Raw genomic sequence first — 22,174 nt, forward strand, 5'->3', positions numbered from 1 at the left:
CTTTTTCACTCTCCACTTTCACTTTCATCAAGAGGCTTTTTAGTTCCTCTTCACTTTCTGCCGTAAGGGCGGTGTCATCTGCATATCTGAGGTTATTGATATTTCTCCCGGCAATCTTGATTCCAGCTTGTGTTTCTTCCAGTGCAGCATTTCTCATGATGTACTCTGCATATAAGTTAAATAAGCAGGGTGACAATATACAGCCTTGACGAACTCCTTTTCCTATTTGGAACCAGTCTGTTGTTCCATGTCCAGTTCTAACTGTTGCTTCCTGACCTGCATACAGATTTCTCAAGAGGCAGATCAGGTGTTCTGGAATTCCCATCTCTTTCACAATTTTCCACAGTTTATTGTGATCCACACAGTCAACGGCTTTGGCATAGTCAATAAAGCAGAAACAGATGTTTTTCTGGAACTCTTTTGCTTTTTCCATGATCCAGCGGATGTTGGCAATTTGATCTCTGGTTCCTCTGTGTTTTCTAAAACCAGCTTGAACATCAGGAAGTTCACGTTTCATATATTGCTGAAGCCTGGCTTGGAGAATTTTGAGCATTACTTTACTAGCGTGTGAGATGAGTGCACTTGTGTGGTAGTTTGAGCATTCTTTGGCATTGCCTTTCTTTGGGATTGGAATGAAAACTGACCTTTTCCCGTCCTGCGGCCACTGCTGAGTTTTCCAAATGTGCTGGCATATTGAGTGCAGCACTTTCACAGCATCATCTTTCAGGATTTGGAATAGCTCAACTGGAATTCCATCACCTCCACTAGCTTTGTCCATAGTGATGCTTTCTAAGGCCCACTTGACTTCACATTCCAGGATGTGTGACTCTAGGTGAGTGATCACACCATCGTGATTATCTGGGTCATGAAGATCTTTTTTGTACAGTTCTTCTATGTATTTTTGCCATCTCTTCTTAATATCTTCTGCTTCTGTTAGGTCCATACCATTTATGTCCTTTATCGAGCTCATCTTTGCATGAAATGTTCCTTTGTTATCTCTGATTTTCTTGAAGAGATCCCTAGTCTTTCCTATTCTGTTGTTTTCCTCTATTTCTTTGCATTGATTGCTGAAGAAGGCTTTCTTATCTCTTCTTGCTATTCTTTGGAATTCTGCATTCAGATGTTTATGTCTTTCCTTTTCTCCTTCGCTTTTCGCTTCTCGTCTTTTCACAGCTATTTGTAAGGCCTCCCCAGACAGCCATTTTGCTTTTTTGCATTTCTTTTCTATGGGAATCGTCTTGATCCCTGTCTCCCGTACAATGTCATGAACCTCATTCCATAGTTCATCAGGCACTCTATCTATCAGATCTAGGCCCTTAAATCTATTTTTCACTTCCACTGTATAATCATAAAGGATTTGATTTAGGTCATACCTGAATGGTCTAGTGGTTTTCCCTACTTTCTTCAATTTCAGTCTGAATTTGGCAATAAGGAGTTCATGGTCTGAGCCACAGTCATCTCCTGGTCTTGTTTTTGCTGACTGTATAGAGCTTCTCCATCTTCAGCTACAAAGAATATAATCAATCTGATTTCGGTGTTGACCATCTGGTGATGTCCATGTATAGAGTCTTCTCTTGTGTTGTTGGAAGAGGGTGTTATGACCAGTGCATTTTCTTGACAAAACTCTATTAGTCTTTGCCCTGCTTCATTCCAAGGCCAAATTTGCCTGTTACTCCAGGTGTTTCTTGACTTCCTACTTTTGCATTCCAGTCCCCTATAAAGAAAAGGACATCTTTTTTGGGTTTTAGTTCTAAAAGGTCTTGTAGGTCTTCATAGAACCGTTCAACTTCAGCTTCTTCAGCATTACTGGTTGAGGCATAGACTTGGATTACTGTGATATTGAATGGTTTGCTTTGGAAACGAACAGAGATCATTCTGTCATTTTTGAGATTGCATCCAAGTACTGCATTTTGGACACTTTTGTTGACCGTGATGGCCACTCCACTTCTTCTGAGGGATTCCTGCCTGCAGTAGTAGATATAATGGTCATCTGAGTTAAAATCCATCCATTCCAGTCCATTTCAGTTCACTGATTCCTAGAATGTCGGCATTCACTCTTTTGACCACTTCCAATTTGCCTTGATTCATGGACCTCATATTCCAGGTTCCTATGCAATATTGCTCTTTACAGCATCGGACCTTGCTTCTATCACCAGTCACATCCACAGCTGGGTATTGTTTTTGTTTTGGCTCCATCCCTTCATTCTTTCTGGAGTTATTTCTCCACTGATCTCCAGTAGCATATTGGGCACCTACTGACCTGGGGAGTTTCTCTTTCAGTATCCTATCATTTTGCCTTTTCATACTGTTCATGGGGTTCTCAAGGCAAGAATACTGAAGTGGTTTGCCATTCCCTTCTCCAGTGGACCACATTCTGTCAAATCTCTCCACCATGACCCGCCCATCTTGGGTTGCCCCATGGGCATGGCTTAGTTTCATTGAGTTAGACAAGGCTGTGTCTAACTCAATGAAGATGATTCAAGTAAACCTTAATCCCCAATCTATAAGGCAACAGAACACCCAGAGGTGGCAGGACAGCTCCAAGGCATGGTCAAAAGAAGATGGAGTGGGTGGTTCCCCAATGGCTGGGATGATCCTCTCACTCTCTAGCATATGAATTCCACCCCCTCACAAAACCTAGCCAGGTCTAAAACCATGGCCCCAGCCCTTGCCCTGGCAATGGTTCACACCCTGAAGAGTGGCTTCTCTCTGGATCCTAACAAATCCACCTCTTACCGCTTTGTCTCGCAATGAATGTTTTCAATGAGACATCAGAGCCTGAGTTTCATTAGTTTTGGCCGGGCTTGAATCCCAGGAGAGAGCTGAAGGACAGGAGGAAAAAGCAGTGGGAAAAACGTGCCAAGGAATCCCTTTCATAGCCCGCCGGAAAATTTGCTAAATATCTCACCGGTGCTCACAGTTTCACTGGTCTGATCCTTGGCACAGAGAAGAGAAAGGACAGAAGAACCCCCACCGGCTTGGGTAACACCAGCCAGGTATCTGGGGCTCAGCAGATAGCGCCTTTCTGACGTGCTGAGGAGTAGCCTCTCCAGAGTCCCTCAACTGTGCCTCCTGCCGCCCGCCTGTTCACAGGAGGTTTGCGGAAACAAGAAATGAGAGATTGTAAAGGTCCCTCCAGCCATAGGAGGGAGGACCTCTTACCTTAACCGGAGGTCTTCTGGAGTCTGAGACTGGGCCGTGTGAGCTTTCTGCTGAGTTTGTTTTTCGCTGTCCCAGTTTCCAGCACGATGGGCCTTCCGCTGCACTGGGTTTCTTTGCTTTCCACTTCCAGCGTGGGAGCTTCGCTGAGTTGGGCTCCTGCTGTGCTTGGCCTCTTCCACGCAGGTTGTTTCAGCCAGGTTAAATCCGAGTCAGGGCACCATAGATGTCACGCGAGTGTATGTTCCTCGGTTCTTTGTCTTGTTACAACAAAGATTTGTTGTGAAAGAAAAGATGGCAAGAATACACAGAAGAACTGTACAAAAAGATCTTCACGACCCAGTTAAACACGATGGTGTGATCACTCACCTAGAGCCAGACATCCTGGAATGTAAAGTCAAGTGGGCCTTAGAAAGCATCACTACGAACAAAGCTAGTGGAGGTGATGGAATTCCAGTTGAGCTATTCCAAATCCTGAAAGATGATGCTGTGAAAGTGCTGCACTCAATATGCCAGCATTTTTGGAAAACTCAGCAGTGGCCACAGGACTGGAAAAGGTCAGTTTTCATTCCAATCCCAAAGAAAGGCAATGTCAAAGAATGCTCAAACTACTGCACAAGTGCACTCATCTCACATGCTAGTAAAGTGATGCTTAAAATTCTCCAAGCCAGGCTTTAGCAATACATGAACAATGAACTTCCAGATGTTCAAGCTGATTTTAGAAAACACAGAGGAACCAGAGATCAAATTGCCAACATCCGCTGGATCATGGAAAAAGCAAGAGAGTTCCAGAAAAATATCTATTTCTGCTTTATTGACTATTCCAAAGCCTTTGACTGTGTGGATCACAATAAACTGTGGAAAATTGTGAAAGAGATGGGAATTCCAGACCACCTGACGTGCCTCTTGAGATACCTGTATACAAGTCAGGAAGCAACAGTTAGAACTGATATGGAACAACAGACTGGTTCCAAATTTGGAAAGGAGTACATCAAGTCTGTATATTGTCACCCTGCTTATTTAACTTATATGCAGAGTACATCATGAGAAATGCTGGGCTGGAGGAAGCAGAAGCTGGAATCAAGATTGCCAGGAGAAATATCAATAACCTCAGATATGCAGATGATGCAGAAAGTGAAGAAGAACTAAAAAGCCTCTTGATGAAAGTGAAAGGGAAGAGTGAAAAAGTTGGCTTATAGCTCAACGTTCAGAAAACTAAGATCATGGCATCCGGTCAAATCACTTCATGGCAAATAGATGGGGAAACACGGTCAGACTTTATTTTTTTGAGCTCCAAAATCACTGCGGATGGTGACTGCAGCCGTGAAATTAAAACACACTTACTCCTTGGAAGGAAAGTTATGACCAACCTAGACGGCATATTCAAAAGCAGAGACATTACTTTGCCAACAAAGGTCCGTCTAGTCAAGACTATGATTTTTCCAGTGGTCATGTATGGATGTGAGAGTTGGACTGTGAAGAAGGCTGAGCACCAAAGAATTGATGCTTTTAAACTGTGGTGTTGGAGAAGACTCTTGAGAGTCCCTTGGACTGCAAGGAGATTCAACCAGTCCATTCTGAAGGAGATCAGTCCTGGGTGTCCTTTGGAAGGAATGATGCTAAAGCTGAAACTCCAGTACTTTGGCCACCTCATGAGAAGAGTTGACTCATTGGAAAAGACTCTGATGCTGGGAGGGACTGGGGGCAGGAGGAGAAGGGGACGGTGGAGGATGAGATGGCTGGATGGGATCATTGACTTGATGGACATGAGTTTGAGTGAACTCCAGGAGATGGTGATGGACAGGGAAGCCTGGTGTGCTGTGATTCATGGGGTCACAAAGAGTGGGACACGACTGAGCGACTGAACTGAACCACTGCTATCATTACTAAGATGGTTACCTCTGCATCTACTACTATTGTAGAAGAGACATCATTCATTGAACTAACTTATGCGTCCATGGACATATTAAAAAACTCTTTTTTATATCATTTCATTTCTCTTTAAAGAAAAACCATATGAAGTAGGTATTAATAAATATCAGTATTATACCCATTTTACAGATGAACATTTGGCTTAGAGGTTAAAGAAATTGTTTAAAGTCTCACATCTTATAAGTGGTAGCATCGGAAATGGAATGTAAATTTTTCTTGTTCTAAAGATGCATTCTTAATTTTTAAGCTCTATTGACATAAACATTATTTACCCAAATTAGCCACTTAACAATAATGTTTATTAATCAGATTTGTCAGATTTTGATTTCACTCTTTCTCTTCATGGAATAATAAATTGTCATTGCCAAGATGCAGAGTAATCAATATTACTGTTGAAATGTGTAACAACTAATGTAAGAGATAGTTTTGCACTCTCATTGATTAATATCAATGAAAAAGTTAATTTGTCACTTACTGGCCTTTCCAGATGGTGCTAGAGGCAAAGAACCCACCTGCCAACGTAGGAGACATAAGAGATGTGGGAGGGAAGATACCCTGGATGAGGGCATGGCAACCCACTCCAGTATTCTTGCTTGGAGAATCTCATGGATAGAAGACCCTGGCATGCTACAGTTCATAGGGTCACATAAAGACAAACACAACTGAAGTAACTTAGCAAGCTTCACTTATTATTGAATGTACAGATGTATTTTCATATTGTTTAGTCACTAAGCCATGTCTGACTCTTTTCTAACCCCATGTTCTGCAATCCGCCAGGTTCTTCTGTCCTTGAGATTTCCCAGGCAAGAATAATGGAGTGGTTGCCATTTCCTTCTCCAGAGGATCTTCCTGACCTGGGGATCAAAACTGGGTCTCCTGCGTTGGCAGGTGAGCCACCAGCGAGGCCCCACGAATTTTCATAATTTGCTACTGTTATTGACCATATTCATAACCCAAAACACAGATATCAAGAAAACATAAAAATAACAGTATTTCATTAGGAATCTATATTCTTTAGAGGTGGAAAGGACTTCCCTTATTTCATTACAAATACAATATTTTGCAAATTAACTATAAACAGTCTTTAGAGTCTGGAAAATTTAATGATGTAAATGTGAAAATGTTCTTCATTTAGGTACATGTGTATATTTATGATACTATCTTAGAATGTCTTCATTAAAATGTATACCTTATTAAAAATATATATGTACATGCAATCATGCCATGTTTCATAAACATATGATTATGTTTTAAATACAGCTAGCTATGCAGATATAAATAAATATGCAAACAGACCCCCTACTTACAAATGATTATAACTCAATTTTTTTTAAACAGTTATGTTTTTAAGTCAGTAACTACAATTTATATATTTAACCCACAATGCCTGAAGTAGTATCCTAAGTGTTATTTAAGCTAAACCCAAACACCCTGTATGGTATTTCTAGAGGTAAGCTTAATTTTATTTAATAACAAGTTTTAATAGGACAGTTCGGTTGAGTTTAGTTGCTCAGTTGTGTCCCACTGTTTGTGACTCCATGGTTGCAGCACACCAGGCTTCCTTGTCCATCACCAACTCCTGGTGCTTGCTCAAACTCATGTCCATCAAGCCAGTGATGCCATCCAACCGTCTCATCCTCTGTCATCCCCTTCTCCTCCTGCCTTCAATCTTTCTCAGCACCAGGGTCTTTTCCAATGGGTCAGTTCTTTGCATCAGATGACCAAAGCATTGGTTTCAGCTTCAACATCAGTCCTTCCAATGAATATTCAGGACTGATTTCCTTTAGGACTGACTGCTTTGATCTCCTTGCAGTCCAAAGGACTCTCAAGAGTCTTCTCCAACACCATGGTTCAAAAGCATTAATTCTTCTTCTGTACTCAGCTTTCTCTGTGGTCCAAATCTCATATCCATACATGACTACTGGAAAATCCATAGCTTTAACTAGATGGACCTTTGTTGGCAAAGTAATGTCTCTGCTTTTTAGTATGCAATCTAGGTTGGTCATAGCTTTACTTTCAAAGAGTAAGCATCTCTTAATTTCATGGCTGCAGTCACCATCTGCAGTGATTTTGGAGCCCCCCAAAATAAAGTCTGTCACCTTTTCCATTGTTTCTCCATCTATTTGCCATGAAGTGATGGGACCAGATGCCACAATCTTAGTTTTTTGAATGTTGATTTTTAAGCCAGCTTTTTCACTCTCCTCTTTCACTTTCATCAAGAGGCTCTTTAGTTCCTCTTAGCTTTCTGCCATAGGGTGGTGTCATCTGCGTGTCTGAAGTTATTGATATTTCTCCCAGCAATCTTGATTCCAGCTTGTGCTTCATCCAGCCCGGCATTTCTGGGGCCTCCCTGGTGGCTCACATGCCAACGCAGGAGACATGGGTTCAACCCCTGGGTCAGGAAGATCCTCTGGAGGAAGAAACAGCAAGCCATTCCAATATTCTTGTCTGGGAAATCCCATGGACAGAGGAGCCGATGGACTGCAGTCCATGAGGTCACAAAGGAGTCACATACAACTTAGAGACTAAACAACAACATGAAAATACATCTGTGCACTGAATGATAAGTGATGCATGCTAAGTCGCTTCAGTCATGTTCAATTCTATGTGATCATATGGACGGTAGCCTGCCAGGGTCCTCTGTCCATGAGATTCTCCAAGCTAGAGTACTGAAGTGGGTTGCGATGCCCTGCTCCAGATGATCTTCCCAACTCAGGGATCGAACCCAAACCAAAAAATGTCTCCAGATATTGCTAATATCCTCAGGGAAGCAAAATCACCTCTGAGAACAACTTCTGTAAGCAGAGAGAGAGAGACAGAGAGAGCGAGAACTATCTCTGTGTACTAGATTAATTTGCTAACTTCATGTTGACAAAAAACGGCGCAAATTATATTTGCATTCTCTCAAGTTGCTCCAGGGATACCCTAAATTGGGGTAGATAAAAGATAGTTATGTGGATTTCTTATGTACTACTCAAATATCTGGGATCTAGTATTTACTATTCAGGGATTGCCTATTTATATTATAGATGTGAGTATAGCACACACGTGCACACACATTGCAGAGACATAATCAGAATATCTCTGATTTGGCCATGATCAGGACATTTAATGGTTATCTAGCTTTCATTCCTGTATCCTGTCAGCAAAACATCATGAACTTACTAGAATAAAATACATGTCTTGTGGCTGAAGTGAGTTGAATCAGCCTTACAAATACTATGATATTGCATGAATTCCAAGAGTCTCCTCAAAGGGGAAATATCTGTTTAGTGAAGCTTCATTATATTTCTCTTTAAAGAAAGAATAAGCTATGAAAATGGTAAAATATGATTGGCTTAAAATACAGTATATCCAACTTTAATCATTTTCTAAATCCAAAGATATTTTTAGATGAAAGCAAAGGAGGTCGTTTCCAAATCATTTTATGAAACTTAAGCCTACCCAGAGGAAAGGTAATTTTGTTTGATCCTGAACATCAAGTGAATTTGTTCACCAAACCATTTATCCCAAAAGGTAATTAAAATAATGTAAAATTGATCCAGTATATGTTTAACAAAATTAACTAATTATAATCTGCTTAAACCATTTAACCTTTATAGTTCCCACAAAAAAAAAGTTTGATTTTCTTTGGAAAAATAAACAATGTGTTTTAAAAACGAGGTACCTCTTCATATACCTTTCTGTTTCTTTTTTGTTTTTCCCTTTGGTCAGTTATTCTATTCTAGGATGTCAATATAGCGAATAGAGTGGATGAGCAATTAAGGAAAAAAATAAGAGTTTCCCTTAAGTCAAGAGGACATTTGAAAAAGAAGAGAAATATTATATGCTGAAGAAATCAGATTCTACTTTTTGGTATTAATAGTGATTTCTGTTACAGTCAATATTGATACTAATACCTCAGTACTTAAATCAAGCCTCTAAAGACAAATTATTCATCAATTATTCCTTCAGTATTCAGATTGATCTATGGACAAAATAAATACTGCAGCTTAGCATGTTTGTTTTCAGTTTCTTCCCCTTTATTCAAGTCATTGTCAAGTATACCCTAAAACGTACAAGTTGAAAAAGTCTAACTGTCTGCCACTGACTACATTTACTTTATCCTTAATGCATTCTAATCACAGATAGAAATGCTGAGTAGATAGATGTCAAGATTTGGAAGGGTTTAAAGAGGCTCTTAAGTGTCCATGTGAGGTATAAAATAGTATGTAAAAGAAGAGATGTGCTGTGGCAGCTCCATTTTTTAAAAAGAGTAAGTAAGTAAGAACCACCTCAGGGAAAAAATGGTAGAAGTAACCATCGGTCCCCAGAGACTTTCTAATCCACAGCTGTCTATTATTAATTCATTATAACTTACTACTTTATTTTGGAGATAAAATTGTCATTTATGTCACTCCTAAAACCAAATAACATTATGAAAGACACTTCCTGGTAAAAATATTAACAGAATTGACTGTCTTTGCTTCATAGAGACAAACAAGTTATACACTGGGGGAAAAACGTCTGTGAATATTTTTGATACCAGTGAAGCAAGTCACCCATTACATTGAGGTTAATTTGTTGGCTCATGATTTCCACTTATCCAATGATATTGAATCACATGAACAAACCTCTACATCTAATCATATTTTTTTATTGAATTGTGACCTTTAATCCACCTTCTTCTTGATTATGAATGACAGTGACCTTTATCTAATTTAAAGCAGACACTCTGATGCAAAGATATGCAAACTACACATGTAAATTCTGAATCAAACTGAAGATGAGCATAATCTACTGGGGAGAAATTATTTCAGAAGACATTTATATTAAGGCTGAATGAGGTATCTGGGAGTGAGTGAATTAGTCAGCATACGAATGGTTAGTCGAGAGAGTTGCAAAGACCAAATGCTGTTTATATTTTCTCAGCTTCTATTTAGAAAAACTGAAATGTCAATATACATATAAATTTTTATTATTCTACTCAGCATTTTACGGCATTCAGGAAATGATCACAATGTAATAAAGTCAGACAAAATTATTTTTCAGAGGGCTTCGCAAACTGTGCCTGAATATTCAATTCATTTTCATTTCGATTCATTTTCTGCTGCATGAAAACCTGGTAAAATTCAGCCATGGCACGTGTGGTATGTTGACTTCCTGATGATGTTTTATCTCATTAAGGGGAAATTTGTGCCCAATAGCAGCTGGCAGTCAGCAGTGTTTCTAGGATATATTTAGAAACTACTATCTTAAGGAAAAAAGAATAAAAGAAGCATGCTTGCTTTGAGAATCAGTTGAACATCCTATACCAAACCTCCCTTTCCTGATTCCCCTCCTTTGTACCACCTCTTTCCTTTTTCTGTGGATTAATAAAAATAGTTCTGAGCTGACATTACTGAGGGCAAAGCCTGCCCTGTGCACAAACTGAAACACAGCCTAATCCTGAAATCCACTCTCCCCTTTCTCAAGCCATTCATGTTAATGCAAACTGGATGTTGGTGCTTCTCAAATTACATATCATTTTCTATATGTGCAAAAACGCCAAAGTAAAAGTGTTTAGGCACATGTGTCTAAAACTCATGATCCACATGTCTGCATTTTATTACATAGATACACATGTATATAAGTTTATATATGATGAAGATTATGCCACAGCAGGGGGCCTTTGATAGCATTTTGCTGTCAGAACCCCACCAAACTCTACCTGGCACAAGGATGTACTTTCTCGATTAACACCAGGAGGTTGTCCGATTGCTATATCTGAAATAAACAGATTTACCCTGACAGATAATCAGCATTTTGCACTGCCTAATACATGTTTATCTTCCACCATTGACATAATTACACTAAAAGTGCACTTAATATAATCTTTCATAGGAAATTAAACAGGGTTTAATGATATAATGAATTGGGGACGGAGTTGATGGAGAGAAATGTCAATACTAGATGTTTTGGGAGAACACATACATGAAGCAATGACGAGGGAATCAATGAATATTGGAAAAAATCAATGATAGTCTGTGTTTAAGGAATTCATTTACATAGTTTCCAAAGAAATCAGAAAAAACCTTACAAAGCTGTGAAATACCCTCTTGAGTTTTTTCCATGTTCTCTTGCTTTTTGTCTTCTGATATGTGTTCTGTTCTCACTTCACACACAGAAATAAAAAAAAAAAAGAACTTAAAATCCTCTTGAATGGATTTTATATTTGACTAATTTATAGTCAACACTTCCAAAAGTTCTCAGTTTTGAACTTGGATACTGGGAACTCTCAGAGTGGCCTGCACAGATCTTACTCAAAAGGAAATTCAGCAAGCTCTGTAGTTAGCTACTATCACTAGCGTGTTCTAACAGACATGCCATTTTAAGAGCTGTAGAAATTAACACATGCTGGTCATTAGGCATCAAGCCTTAAGGATATTAAATCAGGACCTGGATCAGCAGAGATAGGTGAAATATTAATTTTAATCAAAAGTATAAATATAACCCCTTGCGTAGGTAGCGTCTTTACTTAAGAATTTGCTATTCATGGCTATAATCAGCCTCATATGAGAATTTTAAGTCTGACTGTCCTCAGGTACTATGTCAATAACTGGATCAGTGCTCTGTTGTCCCATGAATCTCTTTTCTTAGCTACAAATTAAAACTAAGCCATGAAACATTTAAATACATGTGTCTCTGAGTGGAATCCAGAGTAATGGAAATTTGATGATTTTGGACAGAAAACAAAATTTATATGAGGAAGTACTGTTAAATGTCTTCCACAAGGTCAGCATTGCTTGAGACATAAGGAGATATCCTTTCCATTTTCACTATAAAATTGAGAAGTGCATATTTTTATTTCCAGTTTATAGATGAGGAAGCTGAAACTCAGAGAAATGAAATAATATTCCCATTAGCTGGGATCCCAACCCAGTTCTACCTGTCTGAAGCCTGTGATCTTTCTGTTTCTGCTTCCTCTGTAAACTCAATTCACATGATTTTTAAATGCCTTTGATTTTCGTCTTCCAGTAAAGGATGTAGACTTTAAACTACAGTCCTATATCTCTTGCCTCCGTTAGAAATAATGCTTCCACAGTCATCGGCAGACAGCTCTATCCCTCTCTGAATCCAACAAAATCTCCCTATCCAGAATGCAATGACTTTCACATGCTAATCAGAAGAATTTTTCACAAATCATCTTTAACATCTCCATGGCTAAGGACCGAAAAATGAAGTGACTATGAGCTGACACAAGAAAATGCCTGTAGCAAGAGGCCAGAGTACCCCAACTGGAGCGACAGCCATGACTTCAGTGTCTTTACTTTGAATCTTCTGAGGAAATAGGAGATTTTTATCTTCCTTGGATCCTCACACCCAGAAGGGAGTCCTGCTTCTTACTCAGGTGGTGAACCCCAAACTGCTTTTTCTGTTTTATTTCTGCTAACAATGCTTTCTGAAGCTGGTGTTCTATTCCATGCATCCCAGCCTTTTTTCAGAAGTGCACGGGCTGACAATCACACTTTTCAAGCTGTCTTGAAACCCATTCCTTGATAGGCTCCATCTCTACCCTGCTTAGGTGTCAATGTCTGCTGGGTAAGACTGGATTTGGCGTACTTCTTTAGAATTTGATTCAAGGTTGTAAGCTTCCTTTGTGGGATTTCGTACCAGGCTGACTACTTTAGAGGTGGCATTAAAAGCTGCCTTATATCCTCTTTGCTTTTATCCTTACTTAGGACCCCAACCCCACTTAGTACATTCATTCCCAGGAAGCCAAAGCTTTAGGCCAAAGAATAACTTCTCTTTGAGATTAATTACAATTTCTATTCCAGTTATAGTGTATGAAGATTTAATGACAGAAGTTAAAAAGCTGTAAACTGTGGTTAATGAGAAATGCCAAGGTTTGAATTCTTGAACATCTTCTACACCCGTCTCTCCTCATGTCACAAGTTCTCTCTCCCTTCTCCATTCCTCTACCACCTGCCTTCTATGTTGCCTTATTTTCCCTTTTTCATTCTCTTCCTGCTCAGATTTTTCACCTTAGTTCTTTCACTAGTTGCTTCTCTAACTTCTGAAAATGAGAAATTCTATATATACGAGTACATGTAATCTTATCTATTGAAATTATCTATTTTCCTGTTGCTATTTTTAAAAGTGAGCATGGGTAAACTTTTATATGCTGTCTGAGGCCCACTGTCCAGAATATAGCTAGGTCTTAAGAAATGTTTTGAATGGATGGATGTCCCTCTCTTTGCCCTTGAAACAAATTTTTAAATATATATATTATAAATATATATTTATATTTATTTTATATATATTTATTTTAAATATATATATTTAAATATATATGTATGTGTGTATGTATGTGTGTGTGTATATATATATATATATATATATATATGTATATATAAACTTGGAGAAGGAAATGGCAACCCACTCCAGTATTCTTGCCTAGAGAATCCTGTGGACAGAGGAGCCTGGTGGGCTGCCGTCTATGGGGTTGCACAGAGTCGGACACGACTGAAGCGACTTAGCTTGCATGCTTGCATTGGAGAAGGAAATGGCAACCCACTCCAGTATTCTTGCCTGGAGAATCCCAGGGACAGAGGAGCCTGGTGGGCTGCCGTCTATGGGGTTGCACAGAGTCGGACATGACTGAAGCGACTTAGCAGCAACAGCAGCATATATATCAACTAAGATAACCAGATTTTTTTTTTTTTAATCACTGAGCCATTCAAGTATTAATCAAGAATACCTTTTGGCTTTCACACTGAGTCAGGTGTGTTAAGGACAAAGATTAAGGATGATTTTTATCCTTAAATAGTTTATAAGCTACTTGAAATACAAGAATATGACCAAAAAACAACCAGGGGAATATAAGAAAACAGTACAGAAGCTGACTTATGTGGTGTAACCTGTAGGTTCTGGGAATACATAAGGAAAATTTCTCAGTGACTGTGGGAAGGCCACTTGATTAATATTTCTGGGAGAGGACTGATAGGAAAATAACATATATAAAACATCTATAAGCAAACATACCAGACTTTCCAACCCTGGTTTAAGACTTACAAATTTTGGCTTTGCTTTTTAAACTTGGCTCTTAAAAGCTAGGAGAGATTTTATTTTTGAGCCTGGATATGTTAACTCTTCAGTCCAAATCTATTACTAATATATTTAAGAAATAAGTTATCTGAATATTTTTTGCCTTTCTCACAAGCATTCCAGAATGAGGACGATCTTTTGATTTTACTTTTTATTTTAGGAAATTAACAACTTTCAGACAGACAATTCTCTTATGCAGCTGACAAATTTAGCAGTGAGAGACACAGCCTTAAAATGGTTTTAGATCACTTTTAACTCCTCTGAATGTTTACATCAACACATAGCCCATAACCACCATACCCTGTTCTCTTCCTGCCACCTCCTTTTTTTTCCAAGGTAAGACTATCAACCAAGAAATAGAGAAATAAAATCTGAAAGAAATGTCTCACAGGCTAAGAACTTGCTCAGCAAGAGATGATGGAAGGGTAAGCTCAAATTTAAATTAATTCTCAACCTTTCCTGTACCAGTGGTCTATGTCTCACTTAGCTAATCCAGGCAAAATTGATATTTTAAAATAACTTCAAAGATAGGTTCTCAGACTTTCTGCCTGCCAGCAGATAGGGGTTCTGGTTATATAGGACAGTCCATCTGCTTGATACTTCAAATAAGATTTTAAAAGTATGCTGGTATCATGGAATGCCATCAGTTTTTTTTTTTTTTTCATTTGTTACTAGAGAAATGTATAACTGGCTTAGTAGCTACTGACTCCATGTTCTCCACATTTCTGCCACTTGGTTATGTGGTAATCTTGTTCAAATTTTTGTTTACATTACATATTTGATATTCAAAGGTAAAATGAGCACAGTCTTTAAATCAGGTTTCTATGAGTTCCATGCATAATAGTTCATCTTCTTTCATGGGAGGGGTGGGGTTAGGAATAGCAGGAGAGTATTCAAGCTATTTGGAATAAATGGAGAAAGCTAAAGCTACAATGCTTTCTGGTACGGACCTGTTCTTGCTCATTTCTCCCGAAGGAAACAATACTTTCTGACTCAAGGACAGACAGAGTCTCATCATTTAAAGATGGATTTTCACTTCATTTGTGATCTTTATCTGCTTTTGGAATGCACTGGTGTATTTCAACCGGGGAAATTTTCATTCATATGTGCCCATGGAAAGAAAGACAAGGAAAAGGGCTTCTTTTCACTACCAAAGAGATTCTGAAGAAAGATGACAAGATAGAGGAAGATATTTTTTCTGAAGGGTACAGTTGTTTGCATGAAAACTTTAATTGTTACCAGAACTTCAATGGAGTTGCAAGAAAAGGTAGTTAGGTAAAGCCTCAGGTTAATTTCCATCATTACCAAGCACTTTACACCAGTGAAAATTTCCAAACATATAAAGAGATGTCAATCTTGTTCTTTAGACAGGGAGGACAAAACAGGTGTTGGGGGAGGGGGTGGGGATAGTGCTTCAAAGGCTGTCAGTAGACAATTCAGTCAGTTATAGATCTGTTTTAGTTCTTAACTCCTTGAGCTAAAGGACTAATGTTCTGCAAGAGTAACAATTTCTGTCATGTATTAAATGAAAATACTTAAAAAAATATATCTCTGTTATAATGATAATACAGACAGGAGTGAAGTGAAGTGACGAGTTGAAAAATCGGAATCAGATACTTGAACCAAGACTACAAATGGACAAATAGTAATGTTTTTGCTGAGTTGGAAGGGTGTTCTTATTGCATTTAGTTATCTGAGCTAATTAGTCAGGAAGGTATTATTGTGTGATGTTTCAACACTGGTATCAAAGTAAATGGGTTCAAAGCTCAGTTCTACTACAACTTTGTGGCCTTGGCTAAGTTATTTAACTTCTCTAAACCTCAATGTTTCTATCTAGGAAATGGGTATGATGGTTCCATTGACTTCATAGTGTTGTACAGATTAAGACAGAAGAGATAATTAGCATCTGCTGAGTTTTCACTTAATATTACATTTAATTCATACACAGCAATGAGTTTCATGATTTAGAAAATAAATACGGTATGACACAATAGTTCCTGAGAAAATTTTTCATGTCTACAGATGATAAAAGTGTTAAATGTCTGCTGATGAAACACATCGTTTTCCCTCAGGCAGGGTTGCAAGTTTCTTTGGCCCTACTAAACACTTCTGAAGTTACAGAGAACTTATTAACACCCACTATAGCATCCTTTTAAGATGATAATTTATCTTTTTAACTGTACTCGGTAAAACCAGCAGAAAAGAGCCAGGTGGGAATAACAACATGGTGTTATATACAGCTACAAGGCTTACTAGTTCTATACATTCTGCTGCAAGGCATACTAAAATGGAATAAAATGTAACTTATCTTGAACAGTTGCTTGAATGAGTTACTAGAGGAATGGCAAGTTTACGGATGAAGCAAAAGGAACCCAGGGGAATTGAAAGCTGTGACCATTTTATTTAGGATGCACAGTAAAACCTAACTTAAGGCATACATGTTAGGTCTTTAGAGAGTTTCCTAGGAGGTTTGCAAACAAATGTGAAAGTCTCTAAAATACATGCTTTTGAAATAACTCTGTGAAATGATGGTTTGAAACTCCATGAGGGGAATGCCGTCATACCTATCAAATACTAGTAATTTAGTTGAAAAGAGAATGCCTCGTTTGCATTTTCTCTGTCCCCAAAAGATCTCCCTGACCACTTTTTATATCTATCCTCAGCTTGACTGCTGAAGAGTATTACATGGCGTTCCTTTGTTCTGAAAGGGCATCCTTCAGTTTCACACTAGTATCAAGTTCAAACAACCAGGCAATCCCACACACCTTTCCATCTGTTAAGGTTTTCAAGTGTCGGTTGCTTCTCTCAAATTCATCGTAAATATGAAAGAATCACCCTCTACCGTTAGTCGCAGATCCTTTCTTTCCTCCCTGGTAATATTGAAGATGTGAATGGAATCCTCCAGTGACAGTGTCTGGGAAGACGATATTCATGGGGAACAACATGATTTGAATAGATAAATTCAATTAGTCCTTCTTGGGAAGCCTCAGTTTACTTTATCATTCTGTATTTCAAAGAGTTTTAAAGAAATTCTAATTACTGTGTAAGAAATAAGTCATATTCCTCTTTTCTCACTGTGTAGGGCTTTTATTACCCACTGCTATAAAACATATATCTTTTTCTTCCTGTTGCTATCTTAGCAGAGTAACCTGCATACCAATAGGATCACTAAAATGCCACAAAGCAGAACGTATTTATCTGTTAAATTCTATGTACAGTAACCTAACAAATGCCAAAGACAGAAAGATTGCCCTCTGCACAGTAATACTTGTGTAGATGTCTTCTTTATGCTAACAATGACAAGGCTTCATGCCTTGTACTGTACTCAAAAATCAGAATGCATTTTTAAAATAGAAGACTCTGTACCAAAAAGAAAAAAGAACTGCACATTTTTGGCACTGAGATATTTTATGTGGATAATAAATTTTTTCCCTCGAACTCCACTAACTACAGGCACCTACCTAGAAGATGAAAACTAAGATTTATGTCATCAGAACTATTCAGTGTACCAGAGGATCATTTTTTCTTCTTTTCAGGACTGTCAACTTTGTTTACTATTTATGTTCAATTCTATACTATACAAGAGATTAAATAGTCTTGTCATAGCCACATGTCATACCTTGCCAGAAAAATAAGGTAATAAATGTAAAATAATATTAATAAGGCCTGCTTTCAAAGACTTATTGGGTTTATCGAAATCTAAATTATAACTGGAATATTATATTTGTACTAATCAGAAAGAGATTTCTACATAGAAATTTAGTATGTTTTAAAATTGAAATGACTAAGAAATGATTAAAATATCATTACAAGCAACTTCAAGGGAACACATATGAAGTAATATAAGCCCAGGAATTGCCTTCATAAATCAGCATGTATATCGTCAAGTCTTGTTAGCCTCTTACATGCATTTTTAATCCAAACATAACCATTTGGCTATTGAAATCAGTCTTAAAAATTGATATCAAACAGTGCTATACAAATGTAAGCTTATTTTTAGCCTTGTTACATCAAACTTTTTTATAATGCAATTTCAATCTCAAATCAATAAATAATAGCATGTATAATGACAGTAATGAATCCTAACTAATTATAATACTTCTGCATAGCCTAGTAACAATTTATAAATTGTGAAAAATAAATCTATTTGACAGGCCTGTTAGCTATAAGGCCTTCAGTTTCCTGCTTTGCAGCAGAATGAAGTAAAATCCATTCTTTTTTTGCTCTTGTTAAAAACATTTCAACAGTTAGTTCTTTTTCACAGAAAATGCTGCAGGAATGTTCCAGGTTAAAAAAAAAAAATAGCACGGTTGAATTGTACCCTTGGCTATTATTGGCCAGAATACATGCTAAGTTAAAACATACTAAAGAGATTATTTTTTAAGAGGGAGAACTTGATAGACATTTGTATTTGTATTTTAGAGAGTGGACACTATGCTCTTTATTGCATTGTAAAACTGAATCTGGCTGCAGGGAAAATAAACATTACAATTACTCGGCACTTAAACAATTGTACCTATACAGTTAAGTAACAAAAGCGTGAGGCACCTGGAATCACAGCATTTGTGCCTAATGCCAGCAACAATATAAAGCATTCAAGTGACATTTGATAATGAGCAGACAGTGGAGGCATTACACACGTCTTTAGAAGAATCAGACTTCCTACCTTGAAAAGACAGATGGAGGTAAGTTCCTTTATAAAAAAAAGTTGTAAGTAAAGCCAGGCAGCAGTTGCAGTAAATTGAGTCCTTTCAGTCACTGTATACATACAGCAGTTCTGCAATAAGGGGAAAAATATAATGGGAGGAGCGGCTGTGAACGAGTGACCTCCTCAAGCTGAGTCCTCTCTGTGAACCAGGCATTGAAAACCACTGCTCCTGATTTGCATGGATTATCTCCACTTGAACAGATACAGAGCAGATACATTTAAATTGAGCTGGCACAATGGCAAAAAGATGGAAGAGTGAATGAATGAGGGGCAGCGCAAGAGAGGGAGAGAGAAAGAGAAACAGACACGAGATCGGAGAGCGTGGATAAGCTGGTTCTTGCAGAACTGTGTCTCAGAAGAGCTACAGCTCCCTCTTCATGTCACAGTTGTAAGATAAGAAATGTTGTCATTAAGAACTGGTTAATCATAGGGGAAAATTTACTCAGATTACCTGATGCTCCATCTGATCCGATTTCTATGAACACTTTATGACTCTTTCTCTTTTATCATCAGGATTTTAGATACTGAAAATCTTTTGATTAGTAGACAGGTAAACAAATTCGGATAAAACTCTGAGTTTTGAATAAGATCAGAGCTTTGACTTGACTGAAAAAATGTCAGTAAAGAAACCTAGATTTGTTAAACAGAATATTTATTTTGAAAGAAAATTAATCCTTGTTAACTTTTAAAGAACTACTAGTATATACTGCAATATAAAAAGAAAATGATATTTAAATATTTATTAAAGATTAATTATCTGAAAGGATCCAAATGTACAACTAAAAAGGGGATTTTTAAAATTTCTTGTGGTGCTATTTTTTTTCCTTCATAATGTCTCTTGATGGCATTTCAGAACAGAAGAAATCCCTCTTTCTATATAATACAGATGTATCTTAAAATACACAATTGCTACTTGATTTCTTATTTAGTATTTGCAGAGTTTTATATATTCATATTTTCATTTTGAAAAAAGAGAGAGGAGAAGGGGCATATGATTGTAACTCTTGTCACTTGTAACTCAATAAATCTGTGGCAGATCTCAGAAGAAAAGAATAACCCTCATTTAGCAAGTTAACGTGAAGCCTGCTTTCTCTTTGTGTAAAGATATCTGTGGATACCCAAACAGTGAGGCAATTAGGTCAAATTCAAAGGAAAAATCAGTCAAACCAGCTGGTTGACTGAATTGATCATAGCCGTGAGGAAGCTTGGTGTGAACCAAATGACATGGGTTAAATGTATTTCAAAAATTACATTAAAACTTAGCAAACACATGTGAGTCATATTTGCAGAAAGTAGTAACGAGGCCAGTAAGATTTTTGCTTGCTGTTGAGATCCCATATTTTTCCTGTCGATAAAAATTTAAACATAGGATACTTACAGGAACTTTGATTTGATGGATGGAAGTGATACTTTAAAAGAGATCTCCAGGAATATGCCATCATATGTTTCTGTGAGATTTAGTGAATATCTGGAATTTCTGAAGTGTGCAGACTTAGTGACTATAACTGTGTTTAGGAAACAATTGCTTAAAAGTAAAAGGATGAAGACAATAGTTATTTTATGATTCTGACATCCAGTAGTCTGTTTGCTCTCTGAGTGGATGGTGAGTGCTCAGGGTTTTTTTTTTTTTTATATCAGTTTGGACACAGTTTGGACACATATCAGAGTTGGAATGTTATTGAGGTCTCAATGGTACTTTTCAGGTTGTAAACCCTCTGGAGTCAGGGACCATGTACCATCCTTTAAACTAGTTCCTCAAACATTTTGAAAGTGTGCTTTGTATATTTCAGATATTTCTAAATGTCTGTAGAAAATATATTGGAAATAATGGTAAAGCACTTATATTCTCTATAGTGGTTGTTTTCTGTAAAAATTAGATTCAGAAATTATAATCTCTTGTAATCACATGAAATAAAAGGAATGAAATAAATTTAATTTAAATGTCTTGTCATATATAAGATCATAATAATTATAGCAGCAGTGCTGGCTTTTATATTGACACGTGAGCTTAATTAGGGACCTTCTTCATGATACCAGGGGGTACCTTCCAGAAGGTAAAAAGGTATGTTTAGGATTTGACTAACAATTTTCTGAGCACCAGTGCTGACTAAGACAATTATCAGCTTTGTGATGTGGGCAAATTACTTGTTTGTAAAATGGGGATAATAAAACAACATTTATTATGTGGTTAGTGTAAGGAATAAAGGGACAGGCTTAGCATAGCACCTGGGTAAACACTTAATCAGTGTAACCTATTGTTACAATTATTATAAATCTGTTTCCATTGAACTTGATTGCCTCTTTCTGAACTGGGAAGTGTTATTGCAGTGTCTACTGGATGTAGAAAAGGTAGACTTCTTTGTTCTTGACTTTTTCTGGCCATTGTATGAGGAGGGCTTCTTCCTGGTCCCTGACAACCAGAAGGGCTGGTGCTTCTACCTTTTTATAAAAGACAGAAATAGAAATATTATTCTCAGGAGAGCTAGAGAGTGTCGTAGCAGCAGATCCAACCTTCTGTACAGGAATAGGAAATGGCTTGTGTGGTACAATGTGAAGGGCACCCAGAAGCTCCCAGTCCAGAAATATCTTCCCATCTGTCCTTTCTTATTTCCTGAAATGCCACCATTAGAGGTTCATTTCTATGTTTTATTGGCTTCCCATTCTCTTTTTCAGTGTACAAACTACTGACAGAATTAACACATTAATAAATTTACGCTTAGAGTGACACATGAATTCATAGTGGTTTTAATTATTCTATGAGAGATGCTTTCTTCTACTATCTTGCTGAAGATCAGCAATATCAAGGAAAAGTCAGATTTCAATGAAAATGCATAGAAAGCCCATTTGGTAGATAGGAATGTGTGGGGATGGAATCCTAACAAGGGTGGCTCTTGTGCTGCTGTGCATTGGATCTGCCAGTATGTGAGAGATCCTGCAGCCGGCACAGAGAGTAACGTGGAGGTTCTGGCCTCTGGGGCACTGGAATGGGGAACAAGGACTCACTCATTCATTCAACAAAGTGGAAGGAGTGTTTTGTAGCAAAAACCTGGACTAGGTTTTTGTCAACAAAACACTGCTGCTGCTGCTAAGTCGCTTCAGTCATGTCTGACTCTGTGCGACCCATAGACGGAAGCCTTATTCTCACTTCTAGTGGAGATGATGGACACAGGTACGGGAACAGGTTAATCCTAATATTGGATATCTGTACAAAGGAAAAGAACACAGAGGAAAAGCACCATTGGGAATAATTAAAAAGGCCTTTATGAAGTGGGCAATGCTTGATCTGACGCTTGAAGACACAGTGGGAGC

General features: G+C 37.8%; 1 protein-coding gene across 1 annotated transcript in view; it reads right to left on the minus strand.

The window, feature by feature from the left end:
- The window catches only part of ADGRL2 (adhesion G protein-coupled receptor L2), a gene marked incomplete at its 5' end in the record, with an annotated part of 710,493 nt that extends 691,330 nt beyond the window's left edge, over positions 1-19,163 (minus strand). The window contains 1 exon segment of the mRNA NM_181013.1: positions 18,824-19,163.
- Between the last annotated feature and the right edge of the window lie 3,011 nt (positions 19,164-22,174).

This window comes from Bos taurus, chromosome 3 (genome assembly GCF_002263795.3).
Source record: "Bos taurus isolate L1 Dominette 01449 registration number 42190680 breed Hereford chromosome 3, ARS-UCD2.0, whole genome shotgun sequence".
In the NCBI taxonomy this organism is placed as follows: domain Eukaryota; kingdom Metazoa; phylum Chordata; class Mammalia; order Artiodactyla; family Bovidae; genus Bos; species Bos taurus.